At 41.2% G+C, this 24972-nt stretch overlaps 1 protein-coding gene across 3 annotated transcripts in view; it reads left to right on the top strand.

The window, feature by feature from the left end:
* UNC5D (unc-5 netrin receptor D) overlaps nt 1-24972 on the top strand; it is a 941164-nt gene that overhangs the window by 838033 nt on the left and 78159 nt on the right. The gene's annotated exons all lie outside the window — the stretch shown is intronic.

Raw genomic sequence — 24972 nt, 5'->3', positions numbered from 1 at the left:
CAGCCAATGAAAACCCAAACGTCTTCTCAGTAAATTAGAATACTTTATAACACCAGCTTGAAAAATGATTTTAAAATCCAAAATGTTGGCCTACTGAAATGTATGTTCAGTAAGTGCACACAATACTTGGTCGGGGCTCCTTTTGCATCAATTACTGCATCAATTTGGTGTGACATGGAGGAGATCAGTCTGTGGCACTGCTGAGGTGCTATGGAAGCCCAGGTTGATTTGATGGCAACCTTCAGCTCGTCTGCATTGTGGGGTCTGGTGTCTCTCATCTTCTTCTTGACAATATCCCATAGATTATCTATGGGGTTAAGGTCAGGCGAGTTTGCTGGCCAATGAAGCACAGTGATATTGTTGTTTGTAAACCAGGTATTGGTAATTTTGGCAGTGTGGACAGGGGCCATGTCCTGCTGGAGAATGAAATTTCCTTTTCCAAAAAGCTTGTCGGCAGAGGGAAGCATGAAGTGCTCTAAAATTTCCTGGTAAGACGGCTGTGCTGACTTTTGGTCTTGATGAAACACAGTGGATCTACACCAGCAGATGACATGGCTCCCCAAACCATCACTGATTGTGGAAACTTCACACTAGTCCTTGGAAATCAAGGTCCCAGAGTCTGGAGGAAGAGTGGAGAAACAGACCATCCAGAAGAGGCAGGGCTAAAAATCTTGCGATTTTTGGCGTTCTCACACTATTTCCACCCATCTTCACAGAAAATAGCCAAGCTGGGGAATGCCAAACTTCGATCATCAAATTTATGACTAGCTGTTTCATGCTTTTTGCCACAAATCTTACTGCAGTCTCCAACTGGAGTAATATTTCTGGAGAGGTACACACAGGGGTGCCTGTCACTTGTCAAACACTTCCAATTCATTAAACTTCCTTAATATCAGGGGTTTCTAATTTCAGCATGCCACTGCCGGTCCTGATGAATCAAGGCATGAGTTTATGCCACCTATTGGTTGGCTTACTTTGGGCCTAAAATGTGCTCCATAGCATTTTTGGAACATTGTGTCATGTGAAGCTGTGCCCCCTTTCTCAGCAGGTCACCCCACTTTCAATAAGGCTACATCCCTTAGTCGTAAAAAGTGTCTACAACACATAATAAATATGGTGCAAATCATGAAAAAGTGCTGTTGGTGCCAATTACACAAGAAATTTGGTGCATTTAGCTAGTTAAATATGCCACATTGTGTGAAGGACAAGGACAAAGGCTTACATATAGTTGAAAACAAGGGATACAGGATGTAAGAGACTGATTCATTACATGCATACACCTTTAGACAGATGAAGATATAGCTAGGAAAATACGAAAATATAGGCAGCACTCCAGATAGTTGAAATACAAAAAAAAGTTTTATTCGCTAATGTGCAACATTTTGACTCATCGACAGTCGAGCTTTTGTTAAGCAATTGCATGGTGGAGAGCAGTGATTTATGTAGGTACAGCCTAATTTACATACATGCAACATATCTATTAGATAGATAATAGATAGAAAGATAGATAGATAATAGAAAGATAGATAGATATGGAGATAGAAATATATGGATACAGATAAATATAGTGCCTTGCGTAAGTATTCGGCCCCCTGGAACTTTTCAACCTTTTCCCACATATCATGCTTCAAACATAAAGATACCAAATGTAAATTTTTGGTGAAGAAACAACAACAAGTGGAAAACAATTTTGAAGTTGACTGAAATTTATTGGTTATTTTAAATTTTTGTGGAAATTCAATAACTGAAAAGTGGGGCGTGCAATATTATTCGGCCCCTTTAACTTAATACTTTGTTATTCCACCTTTTGCTGCGATTACAGCTGCAAGTCGCTTGGGGTATGTCTCTATCAGTTTTGTACATCGAGAGACTGAAATTCTTGCTTATTCTTCCTTGGCAAACAGCTCGAGCTCAGTGAGGTTTGATGGAGATCGTTTGTAAACAGCAGTTTTCAGCTCTTTCCACAGATTCTTGATTGGATTCATGTCTGGACTTTGCCTTGCCCATTCTAACACCTGGATATGTTTATTTGTGAACCATTCCATTGTAGATTTTGCTTTATGTTTGGGATCATTGTCTTGTTGGAAGACAAATCTCCGTCCCATTCTCAGGTCTTTTGCAGACTACAAAAGGTTTTCTTCAAGAATGGTCTTGTATTTGGCTCCATCCATCCTCCCATCAATTTTAACCATCTTTCCTGTCCCTGCTAAAGAAAAACAGGCCCAAACCATGATGCTGCCACCACCATGTATGACAGTGGGGATGGTGTGTTCAGGGTGATGAGCTGTGTTGCCTTTAGGCCAAACATATCGTTTGCATTGTTGCCAAAAAGTTTGATTTTGGTTTCATCTGACCAGAGCACCTTCTTCCACATGTTTGGTTTGTCTCCCAGGTGGCTTGTTGCAAACTTTAAACAAAACTTTTTATGGATATCTTTGAGAAAAGGCTTTCTTCTTGCCACTCTTCTATAAAGGCCAGATTTGTGCAGTGTACGACTGATTATTGTCCTATGGACAGACTGTCCTACCTCAGCTGTAGTTCTCTGCAGTTCATCCAGAGTGATCATTGGTCTCGGCTGCATATCTGATCAGTCTTCTCCTTGTTTGAGATGAAAGTTTAGAGGGACAGCCGGGTCTTGGTTGATTTGCAGTGGTATGATACTCCTTCCATTTCAATATGATCACTTGCACAGTGCTCCTTGGGATGTTTTAAAATTTTGGAATTCATTTTGTATCCAAATCCGGCTTTAAACTTCTCCACAACAGTATCAGGGACCTGCCTGTTGTGTTCCTTGGTCTTCATGATGCTCTCTGCTTCAAACAGAACCCTGAGACTATCACAGAGCAGGTGCATTTATATGGAGACTTGATTACACACAGGTGGATTATATTTATTAATCTTGTCACATCAGACAAGGTGATTTTCTGAATTTGTTTTCTCATTTTGACTCTCATAGTTGTGGTCTACCTATGATGTCAATTACAGGCCTCTATCATCTTGTTAAGTGGGAGAATTTGCACAATTGGTGGCTGACTAAATACTTTTTTCCCCTCTATAGATAGATAGATAGATAGATAGATAGATAGATAGATAGATAGATAAGATATAGTAGATAGATACCATCCAAAGAATACAGCAGAACTCTAATGTGCTATAAAATATGCAAATTTTGAATATATAAATTACTGCTATATAGACTATATTTATGAAATTATGATACTTATCGCTAAAATTGGCCATTGTGAATGGACCCTAACCATTTATATCACTTATGACTCTCCCAGACTGAAAGGCTAGAAAATAGATAGATACATGATAGATAGTTAGATAATAGATGATAGCTTGATAGATAGTCAGATAGATAATAGTCAAAAGATAGAAAGATGATAGATAGATACATAGATAGATAGATAATAGTCGATAGATACATAATAGATAGATAGTCAATAGATAGATGAGAGATAGATAGATGATAGATAGATAATAGTCGATAGATACATGATAGATAGATAGACATACTGTAGATGATAGATGGATGGATAGATAGATATAATCTAATCTATGGAACTTGAGGATGGGTCTTTCTTTTCCAGGATGTTGGAATTTAGGGTGTGTGACGCTTGTGCTATATGTGTCCATCCGTTGACTATATATTTGCAGTATTAGCACAGCATGTGTTTTCCTATTACAGATATGTAGATTAAAAATAATATAAATCGTTCCTAATAAATCATAAATTATACTTATTTCAATGGCTTGAAAAAAAAATGTTGCAGTTTTTTTTTTAGATTCGTCTATCACTATAAGTTAATAGAACTAAACATTAATTCATTTACTTATTTATTATTTAGTATAATCCGATATTACCATGATCTCTCTGGTTCTCCTAAATAGTATTTTAAACAAAATACAAGCTATCCAACTAAAGGTCATAGGGGAAATTAGGAATCGCCTAGTGCCAGTATGAATCAGTCGACTGTATATTGTAGGACAGGACACGTCCTCCACAGTCGGCGTCGCTCTTTGTAATCACTCTCTGATGTGGCTAAGAGGTGATAGAGCTTCTCTTCACAATGCCAAGAAATGAAGATGACTTCTAAATAAGTTATTACAAAATTAGTTTTGTAAACCGGACAATCCAATCACTTTTATTAATTTTCTTTAGTATTTGCCTCAATCACAGTTCAAATATACAGTGGCGAAACAATGTCCTCTGAAAAAGCCTTATCCCACCAGAAACGTTGGTAACACCATTGAGAAGGTATCCTTGACTCTCTTCCAATAAAGCGCATGGTATCCAGATATTTGTTTTTTCCCATGTACCTTTATAAGTTGAAATCTATCCTATTTCCAAACATAAAATGGAACTTCAGGGTGCCATGAAAAGTGAGAGAGGCGTTATAACAATGTAAATTCTTAGGCATTAATCTTTATGGTGTATCCAATTCATACACTGCTAAAAGTTCCATGAGAGCCGTAGACCTAAGTAACTATTAAAATTTACAACCTAGAGATAAAATGCAGATGAAAGAACCATTACTTTATAACAGCACAGTATATAAAAAGGGAAGTGATATGCTGAAGTATCATAAAACCCGCCGAGAAGAAATGGCGTACAGAAGTTGCGGTGATTTAGGAAACGGAACCTTAGTTTTCGAAACTCAGAGGCATTTTAAGGGTCGCACAGAATTATGGTTTACTGTGGGGTTGAAGCAATGAAGAGTCTTTTTATCTTAGACTCCTGAATAAGAGAAAGGAATTTTCACTGTAATGTATTCAGCCGGCTGCATTTTTCTGTGTTTATGGTGCTTTTAGCAAAAAGAATTAAATAACATACATATTATATCAAATTCCACCATTCCGCCTGTCACAAGCTGTGACAAGCCTAATGTAGGTACAATAAAGAAGTATTAGCTTTGCTTTTTAAAATGGCAGCAATTTTAGCAAACACATGAAAGAATTACATTGTGATTTCTATTATGCCATTCTTTCCAAAGCCCGTTGCTGCCATCAGCGTCCAACAATGCAGTGACTACATTAAGCAGATATTCATACCGTGAAATGGACAAAAAAGGTAAAGAGATGTGAAAACAGAATAAACTTCACATAACAAAAAACCATAATGTGAAGGTGCAGAAAACAGAAAACCAATATAAAAAAAGACATAAACAATGGACCAAAACCTTACTGAAAATGCCATAGTACTGTGTTTTGCATCTTAGCCTTGCAGAATTATATTGGATCGGATTTAGATGATTGCAGTCTTTGGTGATGACTAGGGATGACGGACCCAGGGAACATAAAGCAGAACCCGAACCCCAATGAAAACAATGGAGACTTGAACTTTGGAACGGACCTGCCCTGGAACTCTGTACATTGCAATGGACTCCTGGGAGAAGTCCGTGTTTGGTGTTTAGCACCGGACATTACCTGTCTGGTATAATCCCCAAACTTTTAAGTTTGGGTTCGCTCATCTCTGGTGGTGACTAGTGATGAGCGAGTATACTCGTTGCTCGGGTTTTTCTGAGCATGCGCTGGTGTCCTCCGAGTATTTTGGCGTGCTCGGAGATTTAGTTTTCGTCGTCTCATCTGCATGATTTGCTGCTGCTGGACAGGCTGTACATGTGTGGAATGCCTGTTTGTTAGGGAATTCCCACATGTATTCAGCCTGTCTACAAATCACAAATCATGCAGATAAGACAACGAAAACTAAATCTCCGAGCACGCCAAAATACTCAGAGGACACCTGACCGTAATCGGGAAAACCCGAGCAACCAGTATACTCGCTCATCACTAGTGGTGACTAGAGTTGAGCGAAACGGGTCGAAAAATTTCGAACGTCGCCGACTTTTGGCAAAGTCGGGTTTCATGAAACGAAACCCGACCCTAGGATGAGGTCGGCCACGAGGTCGGCGACTTACGCGCCAAAGTCGCGTTTCAAAAGTTTGTTTTGCGCTCTTTTTCAGCCAATCAGGATCCACGGATACTGTGGGCAACGTGATGACATAGGCAGGGGTCACCACCATCTTTCAGAAGGACATGCAAGTGATTGGCTTGCTTTGGTGGGCGTCACAGGGTTTATAAAAGGGCGTGCACGCCGACCGCCATCTTACTTCTGCCGATCTTAGCATAGGGAGAGGTTGCTGCTGCTGATTCTGTAGGGAGAGCGTTAGGCAGGGAAGAAGAAAAAAAAACTGCTTCTGCTGCTAGTGATTTTGCCTGTACAACACACCAGTCACTGTGTGTGCAGTGCAAGGGGAGGCTATATTGTGGTGGATCAGCGGTGTTGGTTGTTAGGCTGCCTTCTAAGGCTTCCTGACAGCTGCATTGCTGTTTACCCACTGCTCTGCAAACTGCTTTTTTAAAAGCAATCCCAATTTTTTTTTTTGTCCTGCTGAGGTACTGAGCGTGCATTTTTTCACACCATACAGCGATGTACGCTCCTCACACAGTACCGTGTAACGGCTGTTATCACGGCCACAGTGAAGCTATCTGTGTGTCACTCTGTGAGAATAAGTCGAGGACATGTTCCGTTCTTACAGACCTGCACCTACTAGTTTTGTCTAGCTTTCAAACAGTTAAATATATTTGCTGTTTGATCACATTCAAAACTATAGAGAGACAGCGTGTGTCAGTCCGTATACTTAAAAAACACGGAGCTTGACAATTTTACGTACACCGGACAGCCGTGTACGTGCACGCTCCTCTCAGTACCGTGTAACGGCTGTTATCACGGCCACAGTGAAGCTATCTGTGTGTCACTGTGGAAGGATAAGTGGAGGACTTGTTCCGTTCTTACAGACCTACACTCTAGGGAGATTCCTATTCTGCCCAATTCTACATACACCTTGTAGTTTGTGATACACTAGCCAATTTCTGCCTGTGACATAGCGCTCTGATATTCAGTGGGCCTCACACAATCCAAAAGTGTCCAGTGTCCACTAGTGTGTGCAGAAATTCAAAATCTCCCTTATCCTGTAGTCACTTTTTTCACACCTGTGCCATCGAGCCATTGACATAGCGCTGTGATATTCAGTGGGCCTCACACAATCCATAAGTGTCCAGTGTCCACAAGTGTGTGCAGAAATTCAAAATCTCTGTGATCCTGTAATCACTTTTTTCACACCTGTGCCATCGTAAGTTTTTCATTTTTTCAGGAATGACGGTTAGGCCTAATTCCGGAACTGCGGTTTACCTGCACTTACTGGGAAATCATCGTTCGCGGGTAATAATTGTAATCAGTGATCCCCATCACTAACGTTGTTCAGCGGGTTATCTGCACCTGTAAGCGACAAATGCTGGCCTTTTCAGTGTAGCGCACATGCAGCCACGGAAATGTAAGGGCATGACACACCAGTTATTGGCCAATCTCATGTGCCAGAGCCTCACGTGTCCCTCTAGTAAGCCGGACTCGGACCGCGGGGCATGACGGAGTCTCGTTCGTTAACGGAATTAAGCTTGCAATGTGTGCATCTTTTCTGTAGCTGGCATGGTTGAGGTTTCCCAGGTGGAGTCGAATTTAACCGTAGGCTCCACTCCTGGTGGTGCCTTTCTGGACATTCCTTTAAGGTTCAGCTTTGCAACCATACTGCCCACGTAAAACAAACACTTTGCCTTCATGAACGCTGTTTGGAGGGTCATGACTCGTGGGAATAACGCCGCCCAATCAGTTAACCTGCTAGAGAGATCCTTCATTGCTGCCAAGCATGACATCACACTCCCTAGGAGGAAGGTAATGCCACAGTGGCGACCGTACTCCTGGGGGCGACACAAGTGCACTGATGCCCAGCCACTGCTCGATGAATCTGCTGGTACATTGACCCAGACCACTACATTCCCCTCGCACGCTACACGGCCTGAATCTGACCCTGATGAAACTCAGGTTACCCTTCCCATATACAGTTCCATCTTACACGGTGACAAAGAGGAAGCTGCAGATGAAAGTGCAGGTTCGGCCCACCCGCCATCAGACACACCACCGTACTATCAGGGGCCCTGTGCCAGTGCCGTCGCCAACGAGTGGGCCCCCCCTGCTTGCTCAGGATCACAGCACTTGCAAGGTTGAAATACTGTGCAGTGAGATGGAAGATGGGGACGACGAGGAGTCCAGACTAGTACAGGGATTCCCTAGCGAGGAGACTTATTTGATTGTTTTCAATGTTGGGACAGCAATTTTTGGGGAGCACTATACTCTGGAGAATGATAGATGGGGCCCACCATACACTGGAACATTCCAAAGGTGGACATCAGACACTGGAGCAGCATTTACAGGGCCCATTATACACTAGAGCATTAGAAATGGGGCCCATTATGTTTGGAGCATTATTTGGGCCCATAAGGCAGTGGAGCGTCATCCATGGGGACCAACATATACTGTAGCATTATGTGGAGCTCATCATATACTGTTTCAAACATTATATGGGACCAATGATTCTGTATGGAGAAATAGATGGGCCTCGTCATGAGATGTAAAAAGTGAGGTATTTTTCATTGTACTATACCGCTATTTCTCTGCCGTATCGGAGCATGATGAGTTGTGGTATGTGTTAAAGGGGCGCTCTTTCGCCCAGGGCACATGAAAACCTGGAGCCAGCCCTACCCCCCCACAACTTTAGCCAAATAACCCCCATTTTTCAGTGCGTAACTTGTATTATGAAGTTAGTTAAGGTTGACAAGCTTAAGTAAGAAGAATTGATGCTTTTGGCATTCAAATGGGCACTGTAGGTGTGTTTCCTGTCCTCCTCTCACTGCCGACTTTTATTCCCCATTGACTTACATTTGGTTTCGTGTTTCGGGACAACCCCGACTTTTCCCTATAATCGTCCGATCTTGCTCGACCCGACTTTTGGAAAAGTCGGGTTTCACGAAACGAAACTCGACCCTAAAAGACCAAAAGTCGCTCAGCTCTAGTGGTGACCTATCTTCAGTAGAGTAGTACAATGGACCATCCATTTATTGCAGCCCAAAATGTATAAAACCAGCCTTTTAAAGTCATTGCCCAGGTTTGGAATTACTTGAATGACTTTTTTTTTAGAACCAGTGTGACATCTGTCTAAAGGTTCTACTACACTTCTAAAATCCAGAGTGTGTACTTTTTTCGCTGACATCTGTAGCTTTTCGGCAATCTATAATTTCCACGCTCTGCTAAGCTTAAATAAGTCTATTGTTCCTCACCTCATTTTAATAAGGATCTTTCGGGGTAATTACTCCCAATTTTGTAGAATGCAATTTTAGATATGAAGACTTGGGCTGGGTGTCAGGTAACTTAGAAATTTCAGGCTTAACAACGGAAATAGAACCTTGAAAAGTCAAGCCATCAATAAAGGGTTAAGGTTTCGACTTTATCTTGGTGTGGCCAGAAAGAGTATGAGAACTGTAAAGCTTCTCTATTTCACTTAATCTTTAAAGAGAACAAACCTGTGAAGTAGCTCAGCTGAGGCCTTGAGGGTTTAATTCCTGGAAGCCTATGTCAGAACTCAAGAGTCAACCCAATCAAAAGGTATCACTATTATCAAACATACTTTTTTATTTTATACTTTAGGCTTGATAAGTCTCACTCACTTCACAAAAACATCAATCACCCTGTATTACCGGCTCAGCGGAGACTAGGCTTTTCAACTCGGGAGGTTTTTTCCTTTTACCTTCTTATAAAGAGATAGTAAGTGATCATTTTCTGCTATTCTTATGAAACATCGCTTATCGTTTATGTGTTATATAAACCATGAAAGTGAGGAGCATCAAGAAGATCTTCATAACGTGGCATTTCCTGCATTCAATACCCTAGGAAATATAAACTTAGCAACAATCTCTTCCACCAAAAATCAGTGTGTACAGAGTTTTGTTCTGTTAGGTTGATTTGCCCATCCATGACCACTCTACTTAATCAAGGGCTTGGCCTAACACAAGGCAATAACATCCGGTGTCCATAGAGCAACAAACATGGCTGGAAGAAAACATGACAACATGTATTTCAGATCTTGGAAGTTCAGAGTAAAGTTTTAATTTTGTAAGTTTAAAGGAAATAACTTCTCATCCACAATTTTTAAAGGGAATCTATCACCAGTTTTTTGTCTGCTAGTCAGAGAGCAGCAAAATGTAGTGACAAAAACCATGATTTCAGTGATGTGTCCCTTACCGGGCTGCTTTCTCTAGTTTTGATAAAGTCATTGTTGTATTAGCAATCAATCATTGCTGTTAAACTTGTTGCCAAGTAGTCCTCCATATTCAGGAGCTTTGTATTCCCCTGGCCCCACCACTGATTGGGAGCTTTCTTCCTATGCACAGTGCACATAGAACATTGCATATCATTGGTATGGGCTAGGATACACAAAGCACAGCATTCAGAGAACTGATAGATCTGCAGCAGATAAAATAGTAATTTTATAAAAACTGCAGCAAGTAGACCAATAAATGATACATTGATGAACTCAGGATCTCTGCTCCTACATCATGCTGCTGGGGTATCAAAATCCTGTTGAAAGATTCCCTTTAAAGCAGCCTTCGAGGCATCTTCTTATATTTTCATTTAATGTACAGGTGAAATATAAAAAGACACATATGCATGTTTTTCTCAATATCTGACATGAAATCAGAATAAACCTTTCCCAGTGCCAGAATAATGAGAGAGAATGTTTTAAGGCATTTTTATTACTTTATTACTTACTGCAAAGTCAACAGTTTACAAACACTAAGATTACTATGCCTTTAAACAATTCTGGACTGCCCATATGATGATGCAATGTGTTTGGAAGGTTTTTTGGCAACATCTGAGTTAATTAGAGACACACCTGTGAATGTATTTTAATGCACACCTGAAACACACTGCTTCTTTGTGTAGCATCGTTGAAAAGTCTCTAGAAATCAGCCAAGATATCTGGAAGAGGAATGTGGACTTGGACAAGTCTGGCTCATCTTTGGGTACAATTTTAAGATACCTGAAGGTGCCTCCTTCATCTGTACAAACAATTATACGCAAGTACAAACAAGATGGGAATATCCAGCCATCACACCGCTCAGGAAGGAGACGGGTTTTGTGTCCCAGAGATGAAAGTGCTTTGGTATGACATGTGCATATCAACCCAAGGACAAAAGCAAAAGACCTTGTGAAGATGATGATGGAAGCTGGTAAGATTGTGTCAATATCCACAGTGAAATGAGTATTGTATCAAAATGGGCTGAAAGGCCACTCTGCCAGGAAGAAGCCATTACTCCAAAGGAAACATAAAAAAACAGATTAATGTTTGCAAATGCACACAGGAACAAAGATCTTAATTTTTGGAGACATGTCCTGTGGTCTGATGAAACTAAAATTGAACTTTTTGGGCATAATGACCATCATTACGTTTGGAGGAAAAAGGGAGAAGCTTAGAAGCCTAAGAACACCATCCCAACTGTGAAACACGGGGGTGGCAGCATCATGTTGTGGGGTTGTTTTGCTGCAGGAGGCACTGGTGCACTTAACAAAATAGATGATGGCATCATGAGAAAAGAAGATTATGTGGCAATAATGAATCAACATCTCAAGACATCAGCCAGGAAGTTAAAGCTTGGGCTGAAATGGGGCCTCCAAATGAACAGTGACCCAAAGCATACTGCCAAAATGGTAATGAAGCGGTTTAAGGATAGCAAAGTCAATGTTTTGGTATAGCGATCACAAAGCTCTGATATCAATCCTATTGAAAATATATGGGCAAAGCTTAAAAGACAGATGCGAGTAAGGCGACCTACAAAACCTGGATCAGTTACACCAGTTTTGTCAGGTGGTGTCGGCCCAAATTCTAACAAACTATTGTGAGAAGCTTGTAGAATGATATGCCAAACATTTGACCCAAGTCATTCAGTCTAAGGGCAATGGTCCCAAATACTAATGAAATGTATGTAAACTTTTGACAAATGTTTTAAAACATTTGTCTCTCTCTCATTATTCTGGCATTTCGCAAATATTAATATTTATGTTAATCCTAAATTGACCTAAAATGGGAAAAGTTTATTCTGATTTCATGTCAGATATTGAGATGCATATGTTGTATGTAAACTTCTAGTTTCAACTGTATGTGCAGCAATTACCTGAAAACTGTATTTTTCTACTTGTTTTGTAACTGTACTTTAGAAATGTTTTCCATTGCCGGTTGTCATTACCGAACTGCTATGAGTGCCACCCAATGGCCGGCATTCATAGCAGATGAGCATTTATGCTACACATAGCAAGGCTGCAGCTCTGCTGTGTGTAGGACAAGCAATCATATGATCATAGCTTCAAGACTCCTAAGAAGACTATTGAAGCAAGTTAAAATTAAAAATAAAGTTTTAAAAAATATAAAAAAAAGTAAAAGTTCAAATAACCCCATTTTGTCCCATTCAAAATAAAACTTTAAAAAAAAATCAAAAATACACATATTTTGTATTGCGGCTTTTAAAAACGCCCGATGTATCAAAATATAAAAAAATTAATTTGGTCGGAAAACGGCATACGAAGAAAAAAAATCAAAACGCCAGAATTATGTTTCTTTGGTCGCAGAAGCACTGCAATGAAATGCAATAACGGGCGATCAAAAAATCATATCTATCCCAAAATGGTATCAATAAAAAAGTCAGCTTGGCACGCAAAAAGTAAGTCCTCATTTGGTCCCAGATCCAGAAAATTGGAGAAGCTACAGGTCTCAGAATATGATGCAATTTTTTTTTTTTACAAAGTTTGGATTTTTTTGCCACTTAAATAAAAAAGAACCTATACATGTTTGGTATCTACGAACTCAAAATGACCCAAATAATCATAATGACTGGTCATTTTAGCATTTAGTGAACATGGTAAAAAAGAAAAACAACAGTGAAATTGCACTTTTTTTTGCAATTTCAGCGCACTTGGAATTTTTTTCCCGTTTTCCAAAACACTATATGACAAAATAAATAGTGTCATTCAAAATCACAACTCGTCCCACAAAAAACAAGCACTCACATGGTCATATTGCCGAAAAAATAAAAAGTTATGGCTCTGGGAAGAAGGGGAGTAAAAAACGAAAACACAAAAACAAAAAAACTCAAGTTGGTAAAGAGGTTCTGCGTCACATTGCAGATCTGCTCCATTAACAGCGTAGAGCTCAACACCACATACCAGTGTCTGTATGTTTGCACGGAACATGTGTCTATGTAGACCACATGAAGACATGTCCATTTCTTACCAGCAGCATGGATGACAATAGCCAACACAAGTCTATGGGTCCGTGTAAAACATCTACAGCACACGGATGGTATCCGTATCATCAATGTGACGTCCGTGTGCTGTACGTGTTTAACATTGCAAAGTATAAGAGAAACGTTGAAATTGATTTTTCTTAGGCCATACTAGAAAAAAATTTATGACACAGTAATGGCACACTGATCTAAAACACTGATGACACCATTACGTTTTTTGTTTTTTTTGCACCGGTATTATACAGATGTGCAAAGGGGGCCTCCATTAAATTTGTAATAATCTATTTCCTCACACACTAAACTGGACTGCTGAGCTATCACACACTATATGTACAGTTTCTTCAGTGTTTTATGGTTGTCCCTTCCCATCTCTATGACTATCAGCTGTGACTCTCAATATCCAAATTCATCCCAAAATAGAGGCTGCATTCCCTGCCTTTGCTTTTACACAGGCTCTGGTATTGACTTATAAATGGCTGTTCTACACAATGTGATGAGATAGCTGTAAAATTCTCTGGATAATATAATCTTCTAATATGTGTAAAATAGTGGGGACCATTTCAGGTAGTTCACTCTTAGCGAATGTCATATTGCTTGAATTAGCCAATTTCAGAGTCTCTTGTGACAATTTAAAGAGGCTTTGTGGTTCAGAAAATAATTTCCCATATTTTGTTTGCATAATTCAAGCTGTTTCTATAATATTTGATATCTGTCAACAATGAAATATTTTAGGATTTTTCTAGAGCTGAAGATTGGTTTGGATGGGGCTCTCATAACGTAAGATCTTAGTTATATGCTGTAATAAAGCATATGAAGCGTTCTCTGCTGCAGACAACATACTGTACCAGTCCGGACGTTTGACACATGCTGCATTTGTAGATGACCTCAATTTAACTAAATTAATGAGGAATTGAAACTTAAAAACAGAAAAAGGAATCAAAGTTCATCTTCATACAAAAATTCAAAACTTTTCATTTTTGGTCTTAGCAGGGATGTGTGTTTAATGCATCACTATGAATTTAATTAGCCAGTGGCGCCTTTTTATTCTGCTTGAAGACATGCTCTTCACTAAACACAAGATCAAAGGCTGCTTATCGTTTCAAAAGATTCTGTCTTCATCAAATTGTCTTAAGCCCCCGTTACACACTGCGATATCGCTAGCAATATCGCTGTAAAGTCACCAATTTTGTGATGTTGCAGCGATATTGCTAGCGATATCGCTATGTGTGATACTTACCTCCGACTGGCTTCCCCGTTGGTTATCACTGATCGCGCGAGAAGCTCCTGGATCATTTCTCGTCAGCCACTTCCTGCGGCGCCTCCTGTGGCGCCGACGAGCGACGCATGGAGCCGGGCGGGAGGACGTCATTATCGCCGCGTCTGACAGCTAAGTAGCGATCCCCGTCCCCAGGGATGTCGCTAGTGAGATCTGTCTGTTTGGCAGCTCACTAGCGACCACCTAGCGATGCACCAGCGATCCTGACCGCGTCATATCACTGGTCGGGATCGCTGGTGCATCGCTAGATGTAACGGTACCCTTAGTCTAGAATCCAGGTATGGATCCTTCCAATAATTTACATTTCCAGATCATATCTCAATTCCTTGACTGATCTGCAGATTGTTGTATACTTTTGTAATTCAGAAACAGTTTTCATTTTACACTGTCACAAAGGGGACGATTCATCAGTGTTGCTGGAGTACAAGGCACCAAATTCACTAAGAGACGCACTCCACTGATTTAATTATGCAACACTTCTGAGTGGTATGCCAGAAATGCTATGCCTGTCAGTGACTGGAGAAGCATTTCTGGCATACAAATCACCAGCACTTTTAATGAATTTGACTGGTGGACGCAACCACGCCCTTCCCCACCTTGTCTCCTCCCCAACACCACGCATTTCAATGACGCAGATTCAAAGTGGAGTTAAAATCATCAAATGTCATTATATTTTTGGGCAATTTGGTTTTGTGAAAATTTTGAGACTTTTCAAAGCCAGTGTTTTTGCTCAAATTCTTAGATGAATCAGCCTCCAAGTTATTTTATGGAGTTTTCCAGCATATTATATATAGTCTGGTTGCACCCCTCTTATTTATTGAAGCTTTCCAATTGTGCTCATTGAGGCCCATGGATATGAACTGCTTAGCAAAACTCGGCAGAAGTGTTGCTGTTTTTGGAAAAAAATGCAGATGATTTATTATGTTAGAGAGCCTCATTTATAGAAATCATAGAATCAGAATCATATGCACATGTGAAAGCAACATCACATGTGAAAAAAGGCAAAAAGACTTGTCTATACTAATAGATCACAGTCTGCACATGAGTCAACAGCGTGATGCAGAAGCAAAAAAGGCAAATACAATTCTGGGGTATATTAACAGAAGCATACAGTCTAGATCATGTGAATTCATTATCCCCCTCTACTCCTCTTTGGTCAGACCTAGTGTTGAGCGATACCTTCCGATATCGGGAAATATCGGATCGGATTGGATCGGACCGATACCCCCAAAATATCGGGTATCGCCGATTCCGATACCGGAAACCAATGCAAGTCAATGGGACACAAATATCGGAATTAAAATAAACCCTTTCTTTCCTTGCACATCCAGATCGGGAGGGGGGATGAGTGTGGGCGGTGCATGGGCGGAGACTGTGCATGTCTGTGTGTGCGGGGTCTGTACGGGCCTCTCGTCCCATCATCCGGCTAATGTGTTGAATGTAAAAAAAACACAAACATACGTACTACACACATACATGCTACATGCATACTACATACAACATACTACATGCATTCTACATACATACATACTACATGCATACTACATACATACTACATACAATACATTCATACAATACATACATATAGACATACAGTACATATAACATAGAGTACATACTCACCATCACTTGTCATTTTGATCCCCAAAGCCAGAGTCATCTGTAAAAAATATTAAAATAACAAACAATATACTCCCTGATCCGCAGAAATCCACGAGTGTCCCACGACGATCTCCCGTGGAGAACAGCAGCATCAGCTGATGCGACGGCTCTCTAGGGGCTCCAGGAATACAATGACGTTAGCAAGGTATCCTTCCGCACTGTATTCCTCTGCCACTGTAAAAATAATAGTCCATAGTCTCACTTTTGGCATTGCTGTGTGAGAAAGTTCCCACGCAGCTTTTGCCATAAAGTGAGACCAGTGAACTATAGTAACCTCTCAGTGATGCACTGCAGGAGCCATTGTCTCCTGTCAGTGTGTCACTGAAGGTCCTATAGATGTCACTGTTCTATAGGGGAGATCGTCGTGGGACACTCGTGGATTTCTGCAGATCTGGGAGTATATTGGTTGTTTGTTATTTTAATATTTTTTACAGATGACACTGGCTTTGGGGAATCAAAGTGACAAGTGATGGTGAGTATGTACTCTGTGTTATATGTACTGTATGTCTATATGTATGTATTGTATGAATGTATTGTATGTAGTATGTTGTATGTATGTTGTATGTATGTAGTATGTATGTTTGTGTGTTTTTTTACATTCAACACATTAGCAGAATGATGGGACTACTACTGTCCCATCATTGGCTAATGTGTCTATCACTGTCATTGCAGCAGGCATAGCCCGATGGGCCCGGCAGGCCCACACAGACCCCCGGCAGGCCCGCACAGACCCCCGGCAGGCCCGCACAGACCCCCGGCAGGCGCACACAGACCCCTCACGGTCACGCACAGTCTCCGCCCACGCACCGCCCACACTCCATTATAACGCATCATGATGACATCATTTCAGCATGCCTAACAGGATGTGCCCACACTTCTTAGGATCCTCAACTGGCTCAATGCATTATGGGAACTTCCGATTCCGGTATTCGATATTGTAAAAATATCGGAACTCAGTATCGGAACTCCGATACAGCGAATATCGTCCGATACCCGATATTTGCAGTATCGGAATGCTCAACACTAGTCAGACCTCATCTAGAATACTGTGTCCAGTTTTGGGCACCACATTTTAAAAAAGGCATCAACAAACTGGAGCAAGTTCAGAGAAGAGCAACCAGAATGGTGACCGGTCTGCAAACACTGTCCTATGAGGAACGGTTACAGGATTTGGGAATGTTTAGCTTGCAGAAGAGAAGACTGAGAGGAGACTTAATAGCTGTCTACAAATATCTCAAGGGCTGTCACATTGTAGAAGGATCATCTTTATTCTCCTCATAGAAATATCCAAATGTTTTGATTTTATATCTGAATTCTTAAATATCTACAATTTTAATTGCCATATTTTAGTCTTTTTATTCTAGCCATAATTGGCATAGAATAGACTTTTTAGTTGGAAAGTCTAGTCCATGAAAGATCTGTAAGCCACAAAGACAGTTTTGGAAGCTGCTGTGGTGCCCCTAAGGCCTGTTTCACATTTCCGTTTGTTGCCATCAGTCAAAATCCGCCATTTTGCAGAAAAAAGGATCCGCCATTTTTTTTTTGGTGGATCCGTTTTTTTCCCATTGACTTGCATTAGCGGCGGATTTTGACGGATGGTCATCCGTTGGATCCATTTTTTGACGGATCTGCCAAAATTTTGGCATCCGCTGACTTGAGTGGACGGACAATGAAACGTTTTTTGTCTGCGTCAAAATAGCGGATAGCAACGGATCCGCCGCTATCCTCCATTCGTTATAATGGTCGCCTATGGGCGGCGGATCCGTTGCCGGATTCCATGAAAAACGGTTGGCAACGGATCCGCCGCCCATAGGCGACCATTATAATGAATGGAGGATAGCGGCAGATCCGTTGCTATCCGCTTTTTTGACACCGAGCATGCCCGGAAGAATTTCTTTGCCAGAAATTTAACCCCAAATTCCATTCTGGCGGCAGAAAAATCTCTCGCTCTCTCTCCTTTTTCCAGGCACGTGTTCCTTTAAATTTCCACCACTAGCTTGATAATGCGGATCCATCAAAAAAACGGATCCAGTGGCCTCCGTTTGTGCCACAACGGAAACGGATCCATTTTTTCACATTCTGGCGGATTTACACTGACGTCAAAAAATGGAAATGTGAAAAAGGCCTAAGAAGTGTGACGGAGTTTGGTAGCTAAAGAGCAGACGCTCCCATCCTTTTTTGGTCTTTGGGTCTGAGGGCCACAGATTGTATTTCTCCCAAGGGCAGTAATAAAATGTAAAGGGGTATTCCCATTTAAGACAGCTAGAACAATAATCCAATAAATATCTGGTAAGAGGGTGTTCCACTTTTCATCTCCACTGCTCTGGAGAATTTAGATCACCTACTTTCCTATCTGGCGCTACAAGGTCAAAATCATAAACTCAGTTATATAGTTTATGGGAGCTATGGAAATCGCCAAGCATTTTACATCTCATAAACTACCTTTATCTTTTCCCCTCTGAAGTAATGAGAAAAGAAAATCTGAAAAATATGGGGGTGCCGGAGTTGGCTGGGGGGTTGCACAGGTTGAGATTATGGACTTCATATGTTCCCCAGGCCACACATTGTGCACCCCTTCTCTAGACAGAAAACATTAGCACAACTATGTCAGCAAATAAATCAAAAAGAAACAACAAGATGACATGATGTTGAAGATTTATCCTACAAGAGACGAAAAGGGGATTGAAGAGAGGAAAAAAAATTGGCCATCCGGTGTTAAAGGGAATCTATCAGCAGGTTTTTGCTCTGTAATCTGACAGCTCCATAAGGTAAGGACAAAGACCCTAATTCCAAGGATGTATCACTTTGTTTGCTGTGTACAGTAGTTAGGATGGAATCACAGTTTTCCCTACTGCAGATCCAGTAGAGCCCGGCTGTTGAGCTGTGTATAACCGGCCCACACCACAGCTTTATTTACACTGACAGAGAGCTTCTAATCAGTGCTGGGGGTGTGATTGGACTAACCTGCACATGACAACTGTCCTGTAATGATAATATCCTGCAGATAAAATGCTGATTGTATTGAAATGGCAAAACACAGTCCAGTAAGTGACACATCACTGTAACCAGGGTCTCTGCTGCTACATTATGGTGCTCTTAGATTACGCAGGTGACAGATTCCCTTTAGCATTGTAGGGGTAAATTTACAGGAACCTTATTCAGTCAAGGATTCCAATTGGGCTTCACTAAGTGGAAAACATTTAATTTTTATTATTTTTTTTTTTTACACAATTTAATTATATGTAAGTTATGAGTTTAATTTATTCCAGATAAATGGGTTGTAAAAAATTAGAAAAAACAATGCTAATTTCTTACAGAAACAGCTCCACAGATTTTGCGTACTATTTCAGCTCCGCTCTATTGAAGCGAGTGTGGCTGAGCTGCAGTACCGCACCCAACCTATAGACAGAAGTGGTGCTGTTTTTGGAAGCTAAGAGCCATGCTTTTCTAATCCTGTAAAATGCCTTTTTATGAGCATTCTGGCTTATATTCTCTAAACGACATCAAAAAGAGATTTTTCATTTGGCCAGATTGTCTCATATGTTACCATTTGAAAAAAAATATGTCTGGTGTAATCACCTCTATGATGTTGCAATGGAAATAATCAGTCATAAAATTGTCTCGGGCGTAATAATGCATTGCCCTTCATTACATTAGATTGATGCAGTGGTCTGGAACGAGCTTTAGGCTTTGAAAACCTGCTCAATAATTATAAGTAGCTGTGGATAGGTTACGGGTCCCTTCTGTGTTATTCACCATGTAAATGAGACCAGGTGTCAAATCAAGTATTATACAGGAATCTTCTATCTACTTGAGTAAAAATTCACTGCAGCCACACTTATCTAAGCGTAACTCGCCTTCAGCCACTTACAGTACATGCTGGCATAGCATTACCCTTGCTATATGGAATATCGGTGCCTTACTATTGAAGGAAATCTGTCGCCAAGTTCTTGCTACCCCAAATGAGAGCAGGATGATGTTGGGACTGAGGCCCTGATTCCAGTGATGTATCACTTACTGGGTTGCTTGCTGTAGTTTTGATAAAATTCCTGTTTTACCTGCTACATATCTAGAAGTTTTCTGAATGCTGAACTCTTTATAACCCCGCCCACACTACTGATTGGCAGCTCTGTACACTGTGCATAGGCAGAAAGCTGCCAATCAGGGGTGGGCATGGGGACATACAGAACTTTTGAATATGGAGGACAACCTGGCAGCAGGTTTGTTACTATGTTAATGATGATCTCTTCCTGATAAAGCAGTGACTTTATCAAAACTACAGCAAGTAGCCCAGTAAGTGACACTTCACTGGAATCAAAGTCTCCATCTCCACAATATGCTGCTCTCTCAGATTAAGTGGCAAAAACTTGAAAATTGTCCCTGATGTTACTATTTGCTGAATTGAGAAAGGTAACATAAAGTAGATTTTGTCTTAGATATAATATAATATAGTTGATGATAATTGGAGATGAGTAAACAGATTCGATGTAAATCAACATGATGTTGATTTTCAGCAAATTTGCAGATCCTGGAAACATTGAACAATTTGTGATTTGACTTATGCGAATCGCAAGATAAATGTTTTGTGCCATTTTTCATATAAATAAAGATTGCATCAGTCAGAGAGCGCTCACAACGCCTTGGGAACAACCACATGGGTGTCTCCATATGGCCGGGGTCACACTGGCGAGGAATACGGCCGAGTGAGAGGCGCTAAAAGCACGCATTAGACACGGACAAATGATTCTCTATGGGGTCCCTCGCACCAGCCGTATATTTCTCATCCGTATTCTACGCTCCGTGCCACTTGCAGCATGCTGCGATTGTCAGCGTACTACGCCCGTAATACGCCAATGCAAGTCTATGGGTGCGCAAAAAATACGTATTACACACGGACCACACATGTGACCTGCGAGAAATACGCACCCAGTGTCTTTTAGCAAAGCCGGCAATTCAGTGCGCTATACAGTAATCTCACACTGACAGTTTTTAATAAAGAAACCAAAGAATAGATATAGACACATAGAATACATATATATATATATATATACAGTATATAGAAATATATATATACTGTATACACGCATTCTATGTGTCTATATCTATTCTTTCATTTCTTTATTAAAACTGTCATAGGGCTCCATTATATGTCCATTTTGCAAGCCTGCGAGAAAATCTCGCCATACAGATGCCATACGGATTACATACGGATGCTGACATGCGCAAAAAACGCGACCACACCTTGATTACGGATGACATACGGAGCACTGTTTAGGGGTCTGTCATCCATATTACGCATGTAAAATACTGACCGTATTTTGCGTCGGTTAGTGTGACCCCGGCCTATTACCTTTCAGCTATCACATCACATAAGGCAGCACAGCCAATCAGCTGACCCTCATCAGGTGCACTGTGTGTAAAATGAACATAATTGTGATCACAATATATATGTACAGTGTATATATATATATATATATATATATATATAATATGTACTGAACAAACACATAAACGCAACACTTTTCTTTTGCTCCCATCTTTCATAAGCAGAACTTAAATGAACTACAATATGTGAGAAAACAAGGCCCTTTGTGTATGAGTTCAGCTTCTGAAAAATGGGAGCAAAAGCAATAGCGTTGTGTGTATATTTTTGTTCAATATATACACAGTATGTTAGGCATCGGGATTCTTCCGCTGCACAGAGTTGATCCTAAGCATTGCCTAGTGCTGTGGTCTCCCATTCTTGCCCAGCCACTGAAAGTGCTGCTCAGCACAGATGTCACTCTCAGCGTCTTGCTAAGGCTTGTGGTGTTCATTTGATTACGGCCTGTACTCCAGCCAAGTCTATTGTAACCAGCAGGTATAGCCTAACACTTTTGAGTCTAAGTCCAGAGTTCACCCGACTGAGCATGTCCGTGATGTGGCATCTGCTCATTAGTGGTCAGACATTTGCTGCTCTGGCGAGGTGGCAGCTCCGAATTGGCCCATGGGCGATGCCTAGGCCAACTGGACGTGAGTGTTTGGGGTGGAGCCTCATGTATAAAAGGCTCCCATCGGTGCATGTGGGCACGGTAGTATCAATAATGTGTAGTGTATGTGAGTGGATACTCTACCACTCTGGTTGCATGTTCGAGAGTGTTGCTCTATACACAGAGAAGTACTATGTGGGCAAGTAGGGTTAGGACTGGGTAATTACTCCTTGGCTTAGCACCAGTTTCCTTCATGTGTGCGGTTAGTACATTTAAGTTATTGGGCAAGTCCAACCCTCAGGGTAGACCTTTGTGTTACTTCCCCTGTGACATTTAACAGGGTTCAGTACACTTTTCATTTCTCACAGTACCACTCCATGCAGTAACTGAGCTGGGTAATAAACTGATAAGACTTGATTGGTAAAGGCACATGTGGCGCCCTACATCTTTACCGCCACAAAAGAGTTAAATATGTACTGTTTTGCATGTGTTTTGTGAGCAATGGGAGTTATACTTTCTCTGCTAGAGACCACAACACACACACAATTCACCTTACTCCCTCACTTGTCTGAAGCTTAGAGCTTTGCAGACACACCCTAACTTGGAGGGGGAGGAGCAGACTTGTTGTTTTCAGTGTGAAGAAGAAGAAGGAGGAGAAGAAGAAAGCTCTTGGGAGCCATTAGACATGTGCTCGATCCAGGAGTGAGAGCTAAGAAGCATCAGGGAATCAGCCCCAGACCATCCATGATTTCAGAGCAGGGTGGTAAGCTGAGAGACTGTGTGGATTTATACAACCAACAGCATTGTGTTTTCCCTGGGAAAACTGCAGCAGACTAGGATCAGTCAAGAATAGTGCAAGTGGGAACTTGAGCTGCTCACACACAGGATACATGCTGCAAGTTGCCAGAGGAGAAATACACAGTGAGTAGAAGCTATGCTGGAAGTTTTAGACTCTGGAAAGCCTTGGTCCCAGAAAGGATTAGAATAGCAGGAAGCTTACACTGAGTCACAAGCAGATTGAAGGATAACTCCCATTCTGCAGAACAGACTGTAACCTGGTGAGAGATGTAATATCTCCTTTGAACTGCACCTGAACTACAGTAAATGATAAAGTGACTTTTCTTGTCTCCTGCCTGATTACTCCGTGCCTTCTACTTCCATCACAATCTCTGGGGGTCAGCCCTGGTTGGAGAGGGTGTAACATCTGCACTGCCATCACATCTACTCCCCAGGGATCATCTGCAGTGTCGGCTATACTACAGTTGAACACTCCAACTGGCGTCACGAATCACTACACAAACTTTATTCCCCATTTAATTCTATCCCTTTTACATAACCGGCTGAGGCCACGGACCTGGTCACTGCCACTGTGACACATCCCATTGAAGTTAACGGGCCTGGCGCCGAGTATCCCATGGCCTCTGGGGCGCGTAACACACACCTGTCTATATACAGTTCTGGCCAAAAGTATTGACACCCCTGCAATTTTGTCAGATAATACTCAGTTTTTTCCTGAAAATGATTGCAAACACAAATTCTTTGGTATTATTATCTTCATTTAATTTGTCTTAAATGAAAAAACACAAAAGAGAATGAAACAAAAAGCAAAACATTGATCATTTCACACAAAACTCCAAAAATGGGCAGACAAAAGTATTGTCACCCTCAGCCTAATACTTGGTTGCACAATCTTTAGCCAAAATAACTGAGACCAACTGCTTCCGGTAACCATCAATGAGTTTCTTACAATGCTCTGCTGGAATTTTAGACCGTTCTTCTTTGGCAAACTGCTCCAGGTCCCTGATATTAGAAGGGTGCCTTCTCCAAACTGCCATTTTTAGATCTCTCCACAGGTGTTCTATGGGATTCAGGTCTGGACTCATTGCTGGCCACCTTGGAAGTCTCCAGTGCTTTCTCTCAAACCATTTTCTAGTACTTTTTGAAGTGTGTTTTGGGTCATTGTCCTGCTGGAAGACCCATGACCTCTGAGGGAGACCCAGCTTTCTCACACTGGGCCCTACATTATGCTGCAAAATTTGTTGGTAGTCTTCAGACTTCATAATGCCATGCACAAGGTCAAACAGTCCAGTGCCAGAGGCAGCAAAGTAACCCCAAAACATCAGGGAACCTCCACCATGTTTGTCTGTAAGGACCGTGTTTTTTTCTTTGAATGGCTCTTTTTTTCTCCTGTAAACTCTATGTTGATGCCTTTGCCCAAAAAGCTCTACTTTTGTCTCATCTGACCAGAGAACATTCTTCCAAAACATTTTAGGCTTTTTCAGGTAAGTTTTGGCAAACTCCAGCCTGGCTTTTTTATGTCTTGGGGTAAGAAGTGGGGTCTTCCTGAGTCTCCTACCATACAGTCCCTTTTCATTCAGATGCTGACGGATAGTACGGGTTGACACTGTTGTACCCTCGGACTGCAGGGCAACTTGAACTTGTTTGGATGTTAGTCGAGGTTCTTTATCCAACATCCGCACAATCTTGCGTTGAAATCTCTTGTCAATTTTTCTTTTCCGTCCACATCTAGGAAGGTTAGCCACAGTGCCATGGGCTTTAAACTTCTTGATGACACTGCACATGGTAGACACAGGAACATTCAGGTCTTTGGAGATGGACTTGTAGCCTTGAGATTCCTCATGCTTCCTCACAATTTTGTTTCTCAAGTCCTCAGACAGTTCTTTGGTCTTCTTTCTTTTCTCCATGCTCAATGTCATACACACAAGGACACAGGACAGAGGTTGAGTCAACTTTAATCCAGGTCAACTGGCTGCAAGTGTGATTTAGTTATTGCCCACACCTGTTAGGTGCCACAGGTAAGTTACAGGCGCTGTTAATTACACAAATTAGAGAAGCATCACATGATTTTTCGAA

Source organism: Dendrobates tinctorius, unplaced genomic scaffold (genome assembly GCF_039654945.1).
Source record: "Dendrobates tinctorius isolate UK_male_01 unplaced genomic scaffold, ASM3965494v1 ptg000022l, whole genome shotgun sequence".
Lineage (NCBI taxonomy): Eukaryota > Metazoa > Chordata > Amphibia > Anura > Dendrobatidae > Dendrobates > Dendrobates tinctorius.
Note: the sequence above shows the minus strand (reverse complement) of the source record. Positions and strands in the feature narration are given on the sequence as shown.